At 37.9% G+C, this 13273-nt stretch overlaps 1 protein-coding gene across 24 annotated transcripts in view; it reads left to right on the top strand.

The window, feature by feature from the left end:
* Nucleotides 1–13273, top strand: part of TTLL5 (tubulin tyrosine ligase like 5) — a 318832-nt gene that overhangs the window by 81784 nt on the left and 223775 nt on the right. The window lies entirely within an intron of this gene.

Consider the following 13273-nt stretch of genomic DNA (forward strand, 5'->3'; position numbering starts at 1 on the left):
CACCTTTGTGGAACACTTGAATTGTGTCCAGTTTGGGGCTGTTGTGAAGAAAGCTGCTGTTTCGAACATTCATGCACAAGTCTCTGTGTGGATACATGATTTTGTGTTTCTTGAATAAATACCTACGGGTGGAGTAAGTGGGTCATATGACAAGGGATAAGAGAAAGAACCATTTTACATTTACCAGTGATGCACTGGCAACCCACTCCAGTACTCTTACCTGGAAAATCCCGTGGACGGAGGAGCCTGGTAGGCTGCAGTCCATGGGGTCGCTAAGAGTTGGACACAACTGAGCGACTTCACTTTCACAGATTGGAGAAGGAAATGGCAACCCACTCCAGTGTTCTTGCCTGGAGAATCCCAGGGGTGGGGGAGCCTGGTGGGCTGCCGTCTATGGGGTTGCACAGAGTCGGACACGACTGATGCGACTTAGCAGCAGCAGCAGCATGGGAGTTCCACTGGCTTCCTGTCCTTGCTAGCAGCTGGTATTGTCAAGCTTTTTTAATTTTAGTCATTCTAGTGTGTGTGTGTAGTGTTTCTTTGTAGTTTTAATTTGTTTTTGTCTGATGAACAATGATATTGAGCATTCATGTGCTATTGGCCATTTTTGTATCTTTCTTTTTTCATTTTAAATTTTAAGATTTTTATTTTTTTATTTCTGTGTTATAGAGGACCCTTGATATAAGTCCTTTCCCAGATATTTTCATTGTGAATATTTTCTCCAAGTCTGTGGCTAGCCTTTTTGTTTATAACAGTGGCTTTCAAAATACAGAAGTTTTACATGTTAGTGAAATCCAATTAACTAATTCTTTTTTAAGATTTTTGCATTTTGTGTTTTCTAAGGCTTTACCAACCCCAAGTTCACAAAGCCTTTTCTCTTTTGTTTTTTTCTAGAAGTTTTATAATTTTGGCTTTTATATTTAGGTCTATGATATGTATTGATTCAATTTTAGTGTATGGTGTGAGGTAAGGGTTGAAATTCCTTCCATATGGATGTCCATTTGTTCCAGCACCATTTTTTGAAATTACCTTATTGAATTTAACTTGGCATCTTTGTTGAAAATTAATTGAAATATATATGTATCTATTTCTAGACTTTATTCTGTTTCACTGATCTATGTTTTTGTCTTACTATCTGTAGCTTTATACTAAGTCTTGAAATTAGGTAGTGTAAGTCTTCCAACTTTGTTCTTTTTCACAAGTATTTTGACTATTTTGTGTCCTTTGTATTTCCAAAGAAAGTTTAGAATTTTTTTGTCAGTTTCTATGCTGACTTTTGGTTGGCATTACCTTGAACATATAGATTAATATTGGGAACGTGGATATTTTAACAGTTACTGAATTTTCCAAATCCATAAACATGATATATCTCATTTCCCTATTTGTTTAGGACCTCTTTGCTTTCTTTCTCTTAGCAGTGTTTTATGGTTTTCAGTGTAAATCTTGAACACATTAAACTTATTGCTTAGTATTTCATGTACATGTTATTTTTAACAGCTTTGTTGAATTATAATCGATATACAATAAGATTTGCATATTCAAAGTGTACTATTTCATAAGGTAACATATGTATGTATAAATGCCTGAAACTACCCACCACAGTCAACACAGTGAACATATACATCACTCCCAACTGTTTCTTTGTCCCCCTTGGTAATTCCTCTCTCCTGTTCTTCCTTTCCCTGCCCTACCTATTCCTGTCCCAGGTAGCTACCGATCTGCTTTCTGTCAATAAAGAGATATTTCCTTTTCCTAGGATTTCATATATGGAATTCTGTTGGTTGTCCTCTTACTTACTGATCTTTCTTTTTATCTGGCAAGATTATTTTTTGATCCATACATGTTATAGTATGTATCGGTGGTTTGATTTCCTTTTATTGTCGAGTGGCATTTTGTTAACAGGCATATATCAGAATTTGTTTATCCTCTCCTCTGTGGATTAACGTTTAGGTTCCTCCCAGTTTTTTGGTTATTGTAAAGAAAGGCTCTGTGAGCATCTGTATAGAAATTTTTGTATAAACGTGTTTTCGTTTCTCTTAGGTAAATGCTTACTTGTGGAATGACTGGATCATATCATTGCACATGTTTAACTTTTTTAAGAAACTGCCTTGTGGTTTTACCATTTTGCATTCCTATCATAAATGTATGAGAGCTTCAGTCTGTCCACATCCTCATCACCAGTTGGTATGGCCAGTTTAATTTTAGCTCCTCTAAGAAAGGTGTAGTGATATCTCATGGTTTCACGTGCATTTTCCTAATGATTAGTGATGTTGAGCATGTCTTCATGTACTTATTTGCCATTTGATGACTAGATATTTTGCCCATTTTTAAAATGACTTTGTTTTCTTTTAATTGAGCTATGAGAGTTCTTTTTTTTTTGGATACAATTCCTTTATCAGATGTGTGCTTTGAGAAGATTTCCACCACCCCTCCCTCCACCTCCTCCACCCCCCACCCCCGATACGTTGCTTGTCTTCTCAATCCTTTAAATAGTAGCTTTTGAGGAGTAGAGATTTTTAATTTTAAGTCCAATTTTTTTGTTTTAATTACTGTGCTTGGGCATCTAAGAAATTTTTGCCTATCTCAAGTTTTCTTCTAGATATAGTTTTAAGTTTTACATTTAAGTCTGTTCCATTTTGAGTTAATTTTTGTATATGGTACAAAAATTATGTACCATGTATATAAATGGATCATAGTTCTTTCTTCTTCCAGATGGATATCCAATAGTTTTTGCACCACTTTTTGAAAAGACTACCTTTTGTCCGTTGAACTGTCTTCTCACTTTTGTGGAAAACTACTGTTTATTCTATTCCACTGATCTTTTTGTCTTTGTGCCAATACAGTACCACACTGTCTTGATTACTGTAGCTTTGTAAAAAATCTTGTTCTAACTTTGCTCTTTTTCCAGGTTGTTTTGGCTATTCTAGGTCATTTGCACTTCCATTTGGATTTTAGAATTAGTTTGTCAGTTTCTACGAAAAAGCCTGCTTGGGATTTTGATTGGCATTGTATTGGCTCTCTAGATCAGTTTGAAGAGAATTGACATCTTAACAATATTGAGTCTTCCAGCCCATGAACAAGGTATATTTGTCCATTTATTTAGGTCATCTTTAATTTTTCTCAGCAGTGTTTTGTGGTGTTCAGTGTTCAGATCTTTTACATTTTTTTTGTCAGATCTATTCCTAAGTATTTAATATGTTTTGATTCGATTATAACTGATTTTGTTTTTTTAATTTCAATGTCTGATTGTTTGTTGTTAGTATATAGGAATATAGTTGACTTTTCCATATTGACTGGGGCTTCCCTGATAGCTCAGCTGGTAAAGAATCTGCCTGCAGTGCAGGAGACCCTGGTTCGATTCCTGGGTCTGGAAGATCCGCAGGAAAAGGGATAGTCTACCCACTCCAGTATTCTTGAGGTTCCCTTGTGGCTCAGCTTGGGAAGATCCCCTGGAGAATGGAAAAGCTACCCACTCCAGTATTCTGGCCTGGAGAATCGCATGGACTGTGTAGTCCATGGGGTCGCAAAGAGCTGGACACGGCTGAACGACTTTCACTTTCACGTGTGTCCTGTAATCTTGCACTGCCCGGGGCTTCCCAGGTGGCGCTAGTGGTAAAGGACCTGCCTGTCAGTGTAGGAGATGTGAGAGATGAGGGTTTGATCCCTGGTTCGGAAAGCTCCCCTGGAGAAGGGCAATGGCAACCCACTCCAGTATTCTTGCCTGGAGAATCCCCTGGACAGAGGAGCCTGGCGGGCTACAGTCCATAGGCTACAGCCCATAGTCCATTGCACAGAGTCGGACACACGTGAAGCAGCTTAGCACGCACACACACAATCTTGCTAGACTCACTTGTCATTTATTGAAGGTTTTTGGAGATTCCATAGGATCTCCTACCTAGTTGAAAATATTGTCTGCGAATAAAGACAGTTTTCCTTCTTTCTTTCCAATCTGGATATGTTTTATTGCTTTATTCTTGCTTGATTACATTGGCAAGAACCTCCAGCACAGTGTTGAGCAGGACCAGTGAGAGCAGACATCCCAGTCTGGTTTCTCTTCTTAGGGTAAGCATTCAGCCTTTCATTATTAAGTATGATGTTGCTGCTGCTAAGTCACTTCAGTCGTGTCCGACTCTGTGCGACCCCATAGACGGCAGCCCACCAGGCTCCCCTGTCCCTGGGATTCTCCAGGCAAGAACACCGGAGTGGGTAAGTATGATGTTAGTGTTAGGTTTTTCGTAGATGCGCTTCATCAGATTGAAGGAGTTCCCTTCTATTTCTCTTTTGCTAAGAGTTTTTATCAGAAATGGATGTTCAGTTCAGCTCACTTGACTTCAGTCGCTCAGTCGTGTCCGACTCTTTGTGACCCCATGAATCACAACACGCCAGGCCTCCCTATCCATCACCAACTCCCGGAGTTCACTCAGACTCACGTCCATCGCGTCAGTGATGCCGTCCAGCCATCTCATCCTCTGTCGTCCCCTTCTCCTCTTGCCCCCAATCCCTCCTAGCATCAGAGTCTTTTCCAATGAGTCAGCTCTTCGCATGAGGTGGCCAAAGTACTGGAGTTTCAGCTTTAGCATCATTCCTTCTAAAGAAATCCCAGGGCTGATCTCCTTCAGAATGGACTGGTTGGACCTCCTTGCAGTCCAAGGGACTCTCAAGAGTCTTCTCCAACACCACAGTTCAAAAGCATCAATTCTTTGGGCCTCAGCCTTCTTCACAGTCCAACTCTCACATCCATACATGACCACAGGAAAAACCATAGCCTTGACTAGATGAACCTTTGTTGGCAAAGTAATGTCTCTGCTTTTCAATATGCTGTCTAGTTGGTCACAACTTTCCATCCAAGGAGTAATCGTCTTTTATTTTCATGGTTGCAGTCACCATCTGCAGTGATTTTGGAGCCCCCAAAAATAAAGTCTGACACTGTTTCCACTGTTTCCCCATCTATTTCCCATGAAGTGATGGGACCAGATGCCATGATCTTTGTTTTCTGAATGTTGAGCTTTAAGCCACCTTTTTCACTCTCCACTTTCACTTTCATCAAGAGGCTTTTTAGTTCCTCTTCACTTTCTGCCATAAGGGTGGTGTCATCTGCCTATCTGAGGTTATTGATATTTCTCCCGGCAATCTTGATTCCAGCTTGTGTTTCTTCCAGCCCAGCGTTTCTCATGATGTACTCTGCATAGAAGTTAAATAAGCAGGGTGACAATATACAGCCTTGATGTACTCCCTTTCCTATTTGGAACCAGTCTGTTGTTCCACGTCCAGTTCTAACTGTTGCTTCCTGACCTGCATACAAATTTCTCAAGAGGCAGATCAGGTGGTCTGGTATTCCCATCTCTTTCATAATTTTCCACAGTTGATTATGATCCACACAGTCAAAGGCTTTGGCATAGTCAATAAAGCAGAAATAGATGATTTTCTGGAACTCTCTTGCTTTTTCCATGATCCAGTGGATGTTGGAAATTTGATCTCTGGTTCCTCTGCCTTTTCTAAAACCAGCTTGAACATCAGGAATTTCACGGTTGACATATTGCTGAAGCCTGGCTTGGAGAATTTTGAGCATTACTTTACTAGTGTGTGAGATGAGTGCAATTATGTGGTAATTTGAGCATTCTTTGGCATTGCCTTTCTTTGGGATTGGAATGAAAACTGACCTTTTCCAGTCCTGTGGCCACTGCTGAGTTTTCCAAATTTGCTGGCATATTGAGTGCAGCACTTTCATAGTACCATCTTTCAGGATTTGAAATAGTTCAACTGGAATTCCATCACCTCCACTAGCTTTGTTCGTAGTGATGCTTTCTAAGGCCCACTTGACTTCACATTCCAGGATGTCTGGCTCTAGGTCAGTGATCACATCATCGTGATTATCTGGGTCGTGAAGATCTTTTTTGTATAGTTCTTCTGTGTATTCTTGCCACCTCTTCTTAATATCTTCTGCTTCTGTTAGGTCCATACCATTTCTGTCCTTTATCAAGCCCATCTTTGCATGAAATGTTCCCTTGGTATCTCTAATTTTCTTGAAAAGATCTCTAGTCTTTCCCATTCTGTTGTTTTCCTCTATTTCTTTGCATTGATCGCTGAAGAAGGCTTTCTTATCTCTTCTTGCTATTCTTTGGAACTCTGCATTCAAATGCTTATGTTTTTCCTTTTTTCCTTTGCTTTTCGCTTCTCTTCTTTTCACAGCTATTTGTAAAGCCTCCCCAGACAGCCATTTTGCTTTTCTGCATTTCTTTTCCATGGGGATGGTCTTGATCCCTGTCTCCTGTACACAATGTCATGAACCTCATTCCATAGTTCATCAGGCATTCTATCTATCAGATCTAGGCCCTTAAATCTATTTCTCACTTCCACTGTATAATCATAAGGGATTTGATTTAGGTCATACCTGAATGGTCTAGTGGTTTTCCCTACTTTCTTCAATTTCAGTCTGAATTTGGCAATAAGGAGTTCATGATCTGAGCCACAGTCAACTCCTGGTCTTGTTTTTGCTGACTGTATAGAGCTTCTCCACCTTTGGCTGCAAAGAATATAATCAATCTGATTTCAGTGTTGACCATCTGGTGATGTCCATGTATAGAGTCTTTTCTTGTGTTGTTGGAAGAGGGTGTTTGCTATGACCAGTGCATTTTCTTGCAAAACTCTATTAGTCTTTGCCCTGCTTCATTCCGTATTCCAAGGCCAAATTTGCCTGTTACTCCAGGTGTTTCTTGACTTCCTACTTTTGTATTCCAGTCCCCTATAATGAAAAGGACATCTTTTTTGGGTGTTAGTTCTAAAAGGTCTTGTAGGTCTTCATAGAACCATTCAACTTCAGCTTCTTCAGCATTACTGGTTGGGGCATAGACTTGGATGACTGTGATATTGAATGGTTTGCCTTGGAAACGAACAGAGATCATTCTGTCTTTTTTGAGATTGCATCCAGGTACTGCATTTCGGACTCTTTTGTTGACCATGATGGCTACTCCATTTCTTCTGAGGGATTCCTGCCCGCAGTAGTAGATATAATGGTCATCTGAGTTAAATTTACCCATTCCAGTCCATTTCAGTTCGCTGATTCCTAGAATGTCGACATTCACTCTTGCCATCTCTTGTTTGACCTCTTCCAATTTGCCTTGATTCATGGACCTGACATTCCAGGTTCCTATGCAATATTGCTCTTTACAGCATCGCACCTTGCTTCTATCACCAGTCACATCCACAGCTGGATATTGTTTTTTCTTTGGCTCTATCCCTTCATTTTTTCTGGAGTTATTTCTCCACTGATCTCCAGTATATATTGGCCACCTACTGACCTGGGGAGTTTCTCTTTCAGTATCCTATCATTTTGCCTTTTCATACTGTTCATGGGGTTCTCAAGGCAAGAATACTGAAGTGGTTTGCCATTCCCTTCTCCAGTGGACCACATTCTGTCAGCTCTCTCTACCATGACCCGCCCATCTTGGGTTGCCCCACGGGCATGGCTTAGTTTCATTGAGTTAGACAAGGCTGTGGCAGACACACTGAAATGGATGTTAATTTTGCCAGTTACTTTTTCTGCATCTCTTGACATAATAATATGTTTTTTCTCTTTTGGTTTTTTGATATAGTGAATTACATCCATTTTTTAATGTTAAACTCAGCATTGCTTTCCTGAAATAAACTCCATTTGGTCTGACATGTATCCTTTTTACAGACTATTGAATTTGATTTACTAAAATGAGATTTTTACATCTTTGTTCATAAGAGATACTGATCTGTGGTTTTATTATAATATATTTTGTTTCAGTATGAGGATAATGCTGGCCTCATAGAATAAGTTGGAGAGTGTTCTCATCTCTTCAATTTTCTGGAAGAATTTATGGAGAATTGGTATTTTTTATTTCTTGAATGTTTGGTAGAATTCACTAGTGGAGCTATCTGGACCAGAAGTTCAATTTCAGTTTCTTTAACACATGCAGGGCTATTCAGATTATCTCTTTCTAGTTGAATGACCTTTGGTAGTTGGTATCTTTTTAAGCATTTGTCCATTTTATATATGTTGTGTTGGTAAGCACAAAATTATTCCTAATATTCACCTATCCTTTTAATATTGGTAGAATCTGCAGTGATGTTACTTCTCTCATTTCTGATATTGGTAATTTAATTCTTCTCTCTTTTTATCATATTCAGTCTGGCTAGAGGTTTATCAATTTCACTGATCTTCTACGGGACCCAGTTTTTAGTTTCATTGTTTTCTATTTCTTATACATTGACTTCCTTCTAATATTGTTTCCTTTCTTTAACTTACTAGGGGACTTCATTTGCTTTTTTTCCCCCCTAGTTTCTCTAGATAGAACCTGATGTCATTGATTTGAGACCTTTCTTCTTTTCTGTATGTGTTTAAGCGCTATAAATTTCCTACCAAGTACTGTTTTTGCAGAGTCCCATATATTTTGATTGTTGTATTTTTTGTTTTTATTCTGTCTTTGGCCTATGGACTATTTAGAAATGCGTTATTTAGTTTTCAGATATTTGGATTTTTTTCTAGAGATTTTTCTGTTAATGATTTCCAATTTACTTCTTTTGTACTCAGAAAATGTATTTTGTGTAAGCTGAATCTTTTAAAATGTACTGAGACTTGTTTTATGGTTCAGGGTATGACTTGTCCTAGAGTCGGACATGACTGTAGCGACTTAGCAGCAGCAGCAGCAGCAGCAGCAGCAAACGTAACATGTCCATTGAAAAGAATATACATCCTGCTATTTATTGTTGGGTGGGGTGTTCTATAAATGTCTGTTAGTCAAAGTATTGGACAGTTCATATGTTCTCTATTTTACTAATTTTATCAGTCATCAAGAGTGTATGTTGAAATCTCCCATTGTAATTGAGACCTTGTCAGTTTCTCCTTTTGGTTCTGTCAGTTTTGCTTCTCATGGATTTTGGAACTCTGTCATTAGGTCCCTCTGCAATAGATTGGTTATGTCTTCTTCATAAATTGACTTATTTACTGCCATGAAATGTCCCTGTTTATCTTTGATAATGCTGTTTGTCCACAAGTCTGTTTGTCTGCTTAATATACTTGCTTTAGCTTTCTTTTTTTTTTAAGTTGTGTAGTATAATGATTTGACTTACATCATGGAATGATTATCACAGTAAGTTTAATGAACATCCATCAGCTCATAGCACACAAAGTTAAACAGAGAAGAACTAAAAGTAAAACTAAAGAACTCTTAGGATTTAGTCTCTTAACAATTTTTATCTATAGCATATAGAAGTATTAATTCTTTTTTACATGTTGTACATTATAACCCTAGTACTTCCTTATCTTGTAACTGGAAACTTGTACCTTTTGACTGTCTTCACCAGTTTCTCCTCCCCTCACCTTTACCCATTCCAACTTTCTTACGACTAGTGTTTGCATGCCGTATCTTTTTTGTGTGTGTGTGTGTTACTTTTAATCTCTCTGCGTCTTTATAGTTAAAGTAGATTACTGTCAAAAAAAGGAAGTCCTGCCATTGTGGCAACCTGGATTAACCTTAAGGAATAATGCTAGCTGAAATAAACCAGAACAGCAGATATTGTATAATCTCACTCATATGTGGAATCTTGATTGGAAAAAAAAAAGTAGAACTGATAGAAACAAAGAGTAGACTGATAGTTGCCATGGACTGGTATGGGGAAATGGGAAATGTTGATCAAAGGGTACAAATCAGTGTTAAGATGAATAGACTCTGGGAATCTAATGTACAGCATGATGATGTGATTGAATTTAATGTGCCACGTTACTGTCTGTTTTCTTTTTGTCTAATGTGTTCTTTATTCCCTTTTTTTTTCCTCCTGTCTTTTTTAGATTAATTCATTCCTCCTGCTTCTTTGTTGTGCTTTTTAAAAGTGTGGTTGCTCTAGGGTGACAATATACATCTTTTACTTACCACAGGGCACCTTGAAATAATGTTATATTATTTCATGTATAATTTAGGGATTTTACAACCTGTATACCTCCATTCTTCCCTCCTGTCCTTTGGGCTGTGGTTGTCATGCATTTTATTTCTATTTAAGTTTTAAATACCATAGTGCTTTGGTTATTTTTGCTTTGAACAGTTTAAGGAAATATAAATAGGAGGGAAAGTCTCATAATTATGCATTTACTATCGTTTCCATTGCTCTTCTTTCTTTTATGTTGATCATGTTTTTATCTGACATTTTCTTCCATCTGAAGAACTTTTAGGCTTTATTTTAGTGCAATCAATTCTCTCAAGTGTTGTTTATCTGAAAGTCTATCTTATATTTTCAATTTTGAAAGATTTTTTTCATTGGTTTTAGAGTTCTGGGCTGGCACTTATCCCCTGATACTTTAAAAGTGTTGTTCTGTTGTCTTTTGGCTTGCAGTTTTCTGATTAGAAGCATGCAGTAATTTTTTCCTTGTTCTTTGGTGCATAATGTGGCTCTTTTTCTCAGCCTGCTTTTTAGATTATCTCTTGATAACTGATTCTCAACAATGTGATTATGATATATGCCTTGGTGTCATTTTCTTCATGCTTCTTCTGCTTTAGATTCATTGAGTTTCTTGGTCTATGGAGTTATATATAGTTTTCTTCAAATTCGAAAAACTTTTGGCAGTTATTTCCTCAAATTTTTTGTTTGTTTATTTGCTTTTTCCATTTCCCTCCTCTCCTTTCAGTACTATTGTTACATGGCTCTGTTCATTTTTTTATATTCTTTTTCTTTCTTCATTTTGGATGGTTGGTTCTCATTTTATTCATCTTTGAAGGAATTAAATCATCTGCAGTGTTAAATCTTCTATTAATTCTAATCAATGAAGTGTTCATTTCACGTATTTTATTTTTACCTTTAGGACCACCATCTGTTTCTCTTTATATCTTCTTTTTCTCTTTTGAAAAATTATTTTCATGATTTCCTTTAGACTCATGTGCATATATTATGTTTATAATAGCTGTTGTAAAATCTTGTTCTATTATCTCTGTCATTTCTGAGTCTGTTTCTATTGACTGATTTTCCTTTTGTCAATGAGTTGTATTTTTTCTGTTTCTGCGGATATACAGTGATTCTTTTAAAACTGAATGTTGTAATTGCACATTGTAAATGTTGTATGGTTGTGTTTGGATTTTATTGCTTCTTTAAAGCCTGTTGAAAGTTTTTTTTAGGCTAGAGACTTAAGTTACTTGTAGATCAGCTTAATCTTTTTCAGGCTCATTTAAACGTGTTTTTATGGTTTGTTTAGAATAGCTTTTTGTCTAGGTCTAGGATAATTCCACTACTGAAGACTCTTTGGGGGTGTCTGTTAAATGACCCCCATGTTCAGTGAGATCTCTCCATTCTGGCTGGTGGGAACTCAGATCAATTGGCAGCCTTGTATGTGCAAAGTATTCAGCTTACACTTTCTCCTTAATTTCTTTACTCTGACAGTTGCTCCTTGCACAGCCTGTGCACTTTTTCACCCTGTGCCTGAGTAGATCTGAATTCATCCAAAGATTCAAAGGGTCCTTTGTGATGATTTTTTGGTTTGTTTTGATTTCTTCTTATGTATAGCTTCTTCCTTTCCAGGACATTGCTCTGAAAATTCTAGCACTTCTAGAACTATGATCTCTGTCTTGTCAACACAGAGACTCTTGGATTTTCCTTGAATTCCTTCTCTTTGCGCGTTGTCTGGAATTGCCTCTGGTAGAAAGGTGGCACAGTCGGGGGCTCCCTTCATCTATCTCCCCTTTCAGGTATCACAGTCCTGCGCTGCCTATTGTTTCATATGTGCAAACAGCTGTTTCATGTATTTATGCACTTTTCTAGCTGTTAATGGTGAAAGAGCAAGTCTTACGGCAGTTATCATCTTATATGTAGAAACAGAATTCTGTTGTTTAGTTTGTATTGCTTTTGAACTTTTTCTTTTAAAAATGGCATGCTTTATGTATTCTTCCTTTTTTCATTCAATATTATATTATTAAGTTTTATTTTGTTACATGTAGCTTTTGAATTCATTTATTGTTTTTCAGTGCTTTATTATATTCTTCTATGACTTTATATTGCTGTTAAATTTCCCATTCTCTTTTTGATGGTATTTGACAACTTCCTGGTCTTTTTGCTGTTAAAGACAGCTGTGCTGTAAATATTATAATGTGTGTTTCCTGGGTATATCTATGAATGGAATGTATCTAGAGCAATAAGATAAGTGAATGTTCAACTTTAAAAGATAATGCTAAAAAAAGAAGGTAATGCTCAACTGTTTTCTGAGAAAAGTGAAAGAGAGCACCAAGAATTTTAAACTAATTGAGTTACCTTCATGTAGCATGGAAAAGATGCACTTATCTGCTAACAAATATTCCTTTTTTATTAATGTATGCTTATTGAATATCAACAAGTATTTAGCAGTATGCTTGGTGCTTTGAGTGTGAAACACGTGTTAGTTGGGATCTCTGTTCTTTGAGAGTTAGCAGCATGATTAGAGAGAATTTATTTATACATGTAATAGAAATAGCTCATATTTGTATTGCTCCTTGTAATTATAATGTACTTTATACACATCTTCCTGGTGGCTCAGATAGTAAAGAATCTGCCTGCAATGCAGGAGACCCAGGTTCAATCCCTGGGTCAGGAAGATCCCCTGGAGAAGAAAATGGCAACCCACTCCAGTACTCTTGCCTGGAGAACACCATGGACAGAAGAGCCTAGCGGGCTACAGTCCATGGGGTCTTAAAGATTCAGACACGACTGAGTGACTAACAGTCACTCACTTATACACATCATTGTTATTCCCATTTTAATGATAAGGAAAATAAGGCTCAGTAAAGTAATGTGACTTGTCCACTATCACACAGTGAGACTTGATGCAGGTGTTTTGACTCCAGATCCTAGTTTTCCCTGCTGCATCATGCTGCTTTCCAAGAAGAGAAAGTTATTCTACGAGACAGCATATGACAGGTCCCTCTGGCATGCAGTGAAGGCGAAGGAAGAAGGCCAGAACAAGGGAACCTCTGTAGACTTGCAGCAGTCCTCTCAGGGAAGGCTTCTTGTAGCATAGTGGACTTGAGCTGCTTCTTGAAGGGTGGATTATGGATAAGTAAAGAGGGTGTGAGGAGAAGGTGTCCAGACAGAGGCAAAAGTGTCAGTGGGAGGTGTGGTATGAGAGGGTTATAGGAGACCTGTCTGGACTTTAGGACCCCTGTTGGGGAACTGTAAGGAGAAAGGGTGAATGAACGGATGGTATAGATGACCCAGGTTTTGAAATCTTGAAAGAGAAAGTGTATGCCTCTTGCAGTTGGCATCACGGAGCCATTGAAGCCTCTGGAGAAATAAG

This window comes from Bos javanicus, chromosome 10 (genome assembly GCF_032452875.1).
Source record: "Bos javanicus breed banteng chromosome 10, ARS-OSU_banteng_1.0, whole genome shotgun sequence".
NCBI lineage: Eukaryota > Metazoa > Chordata > Mammalia > Artiodactyla > Bovidae > Bos > Bos javanicus.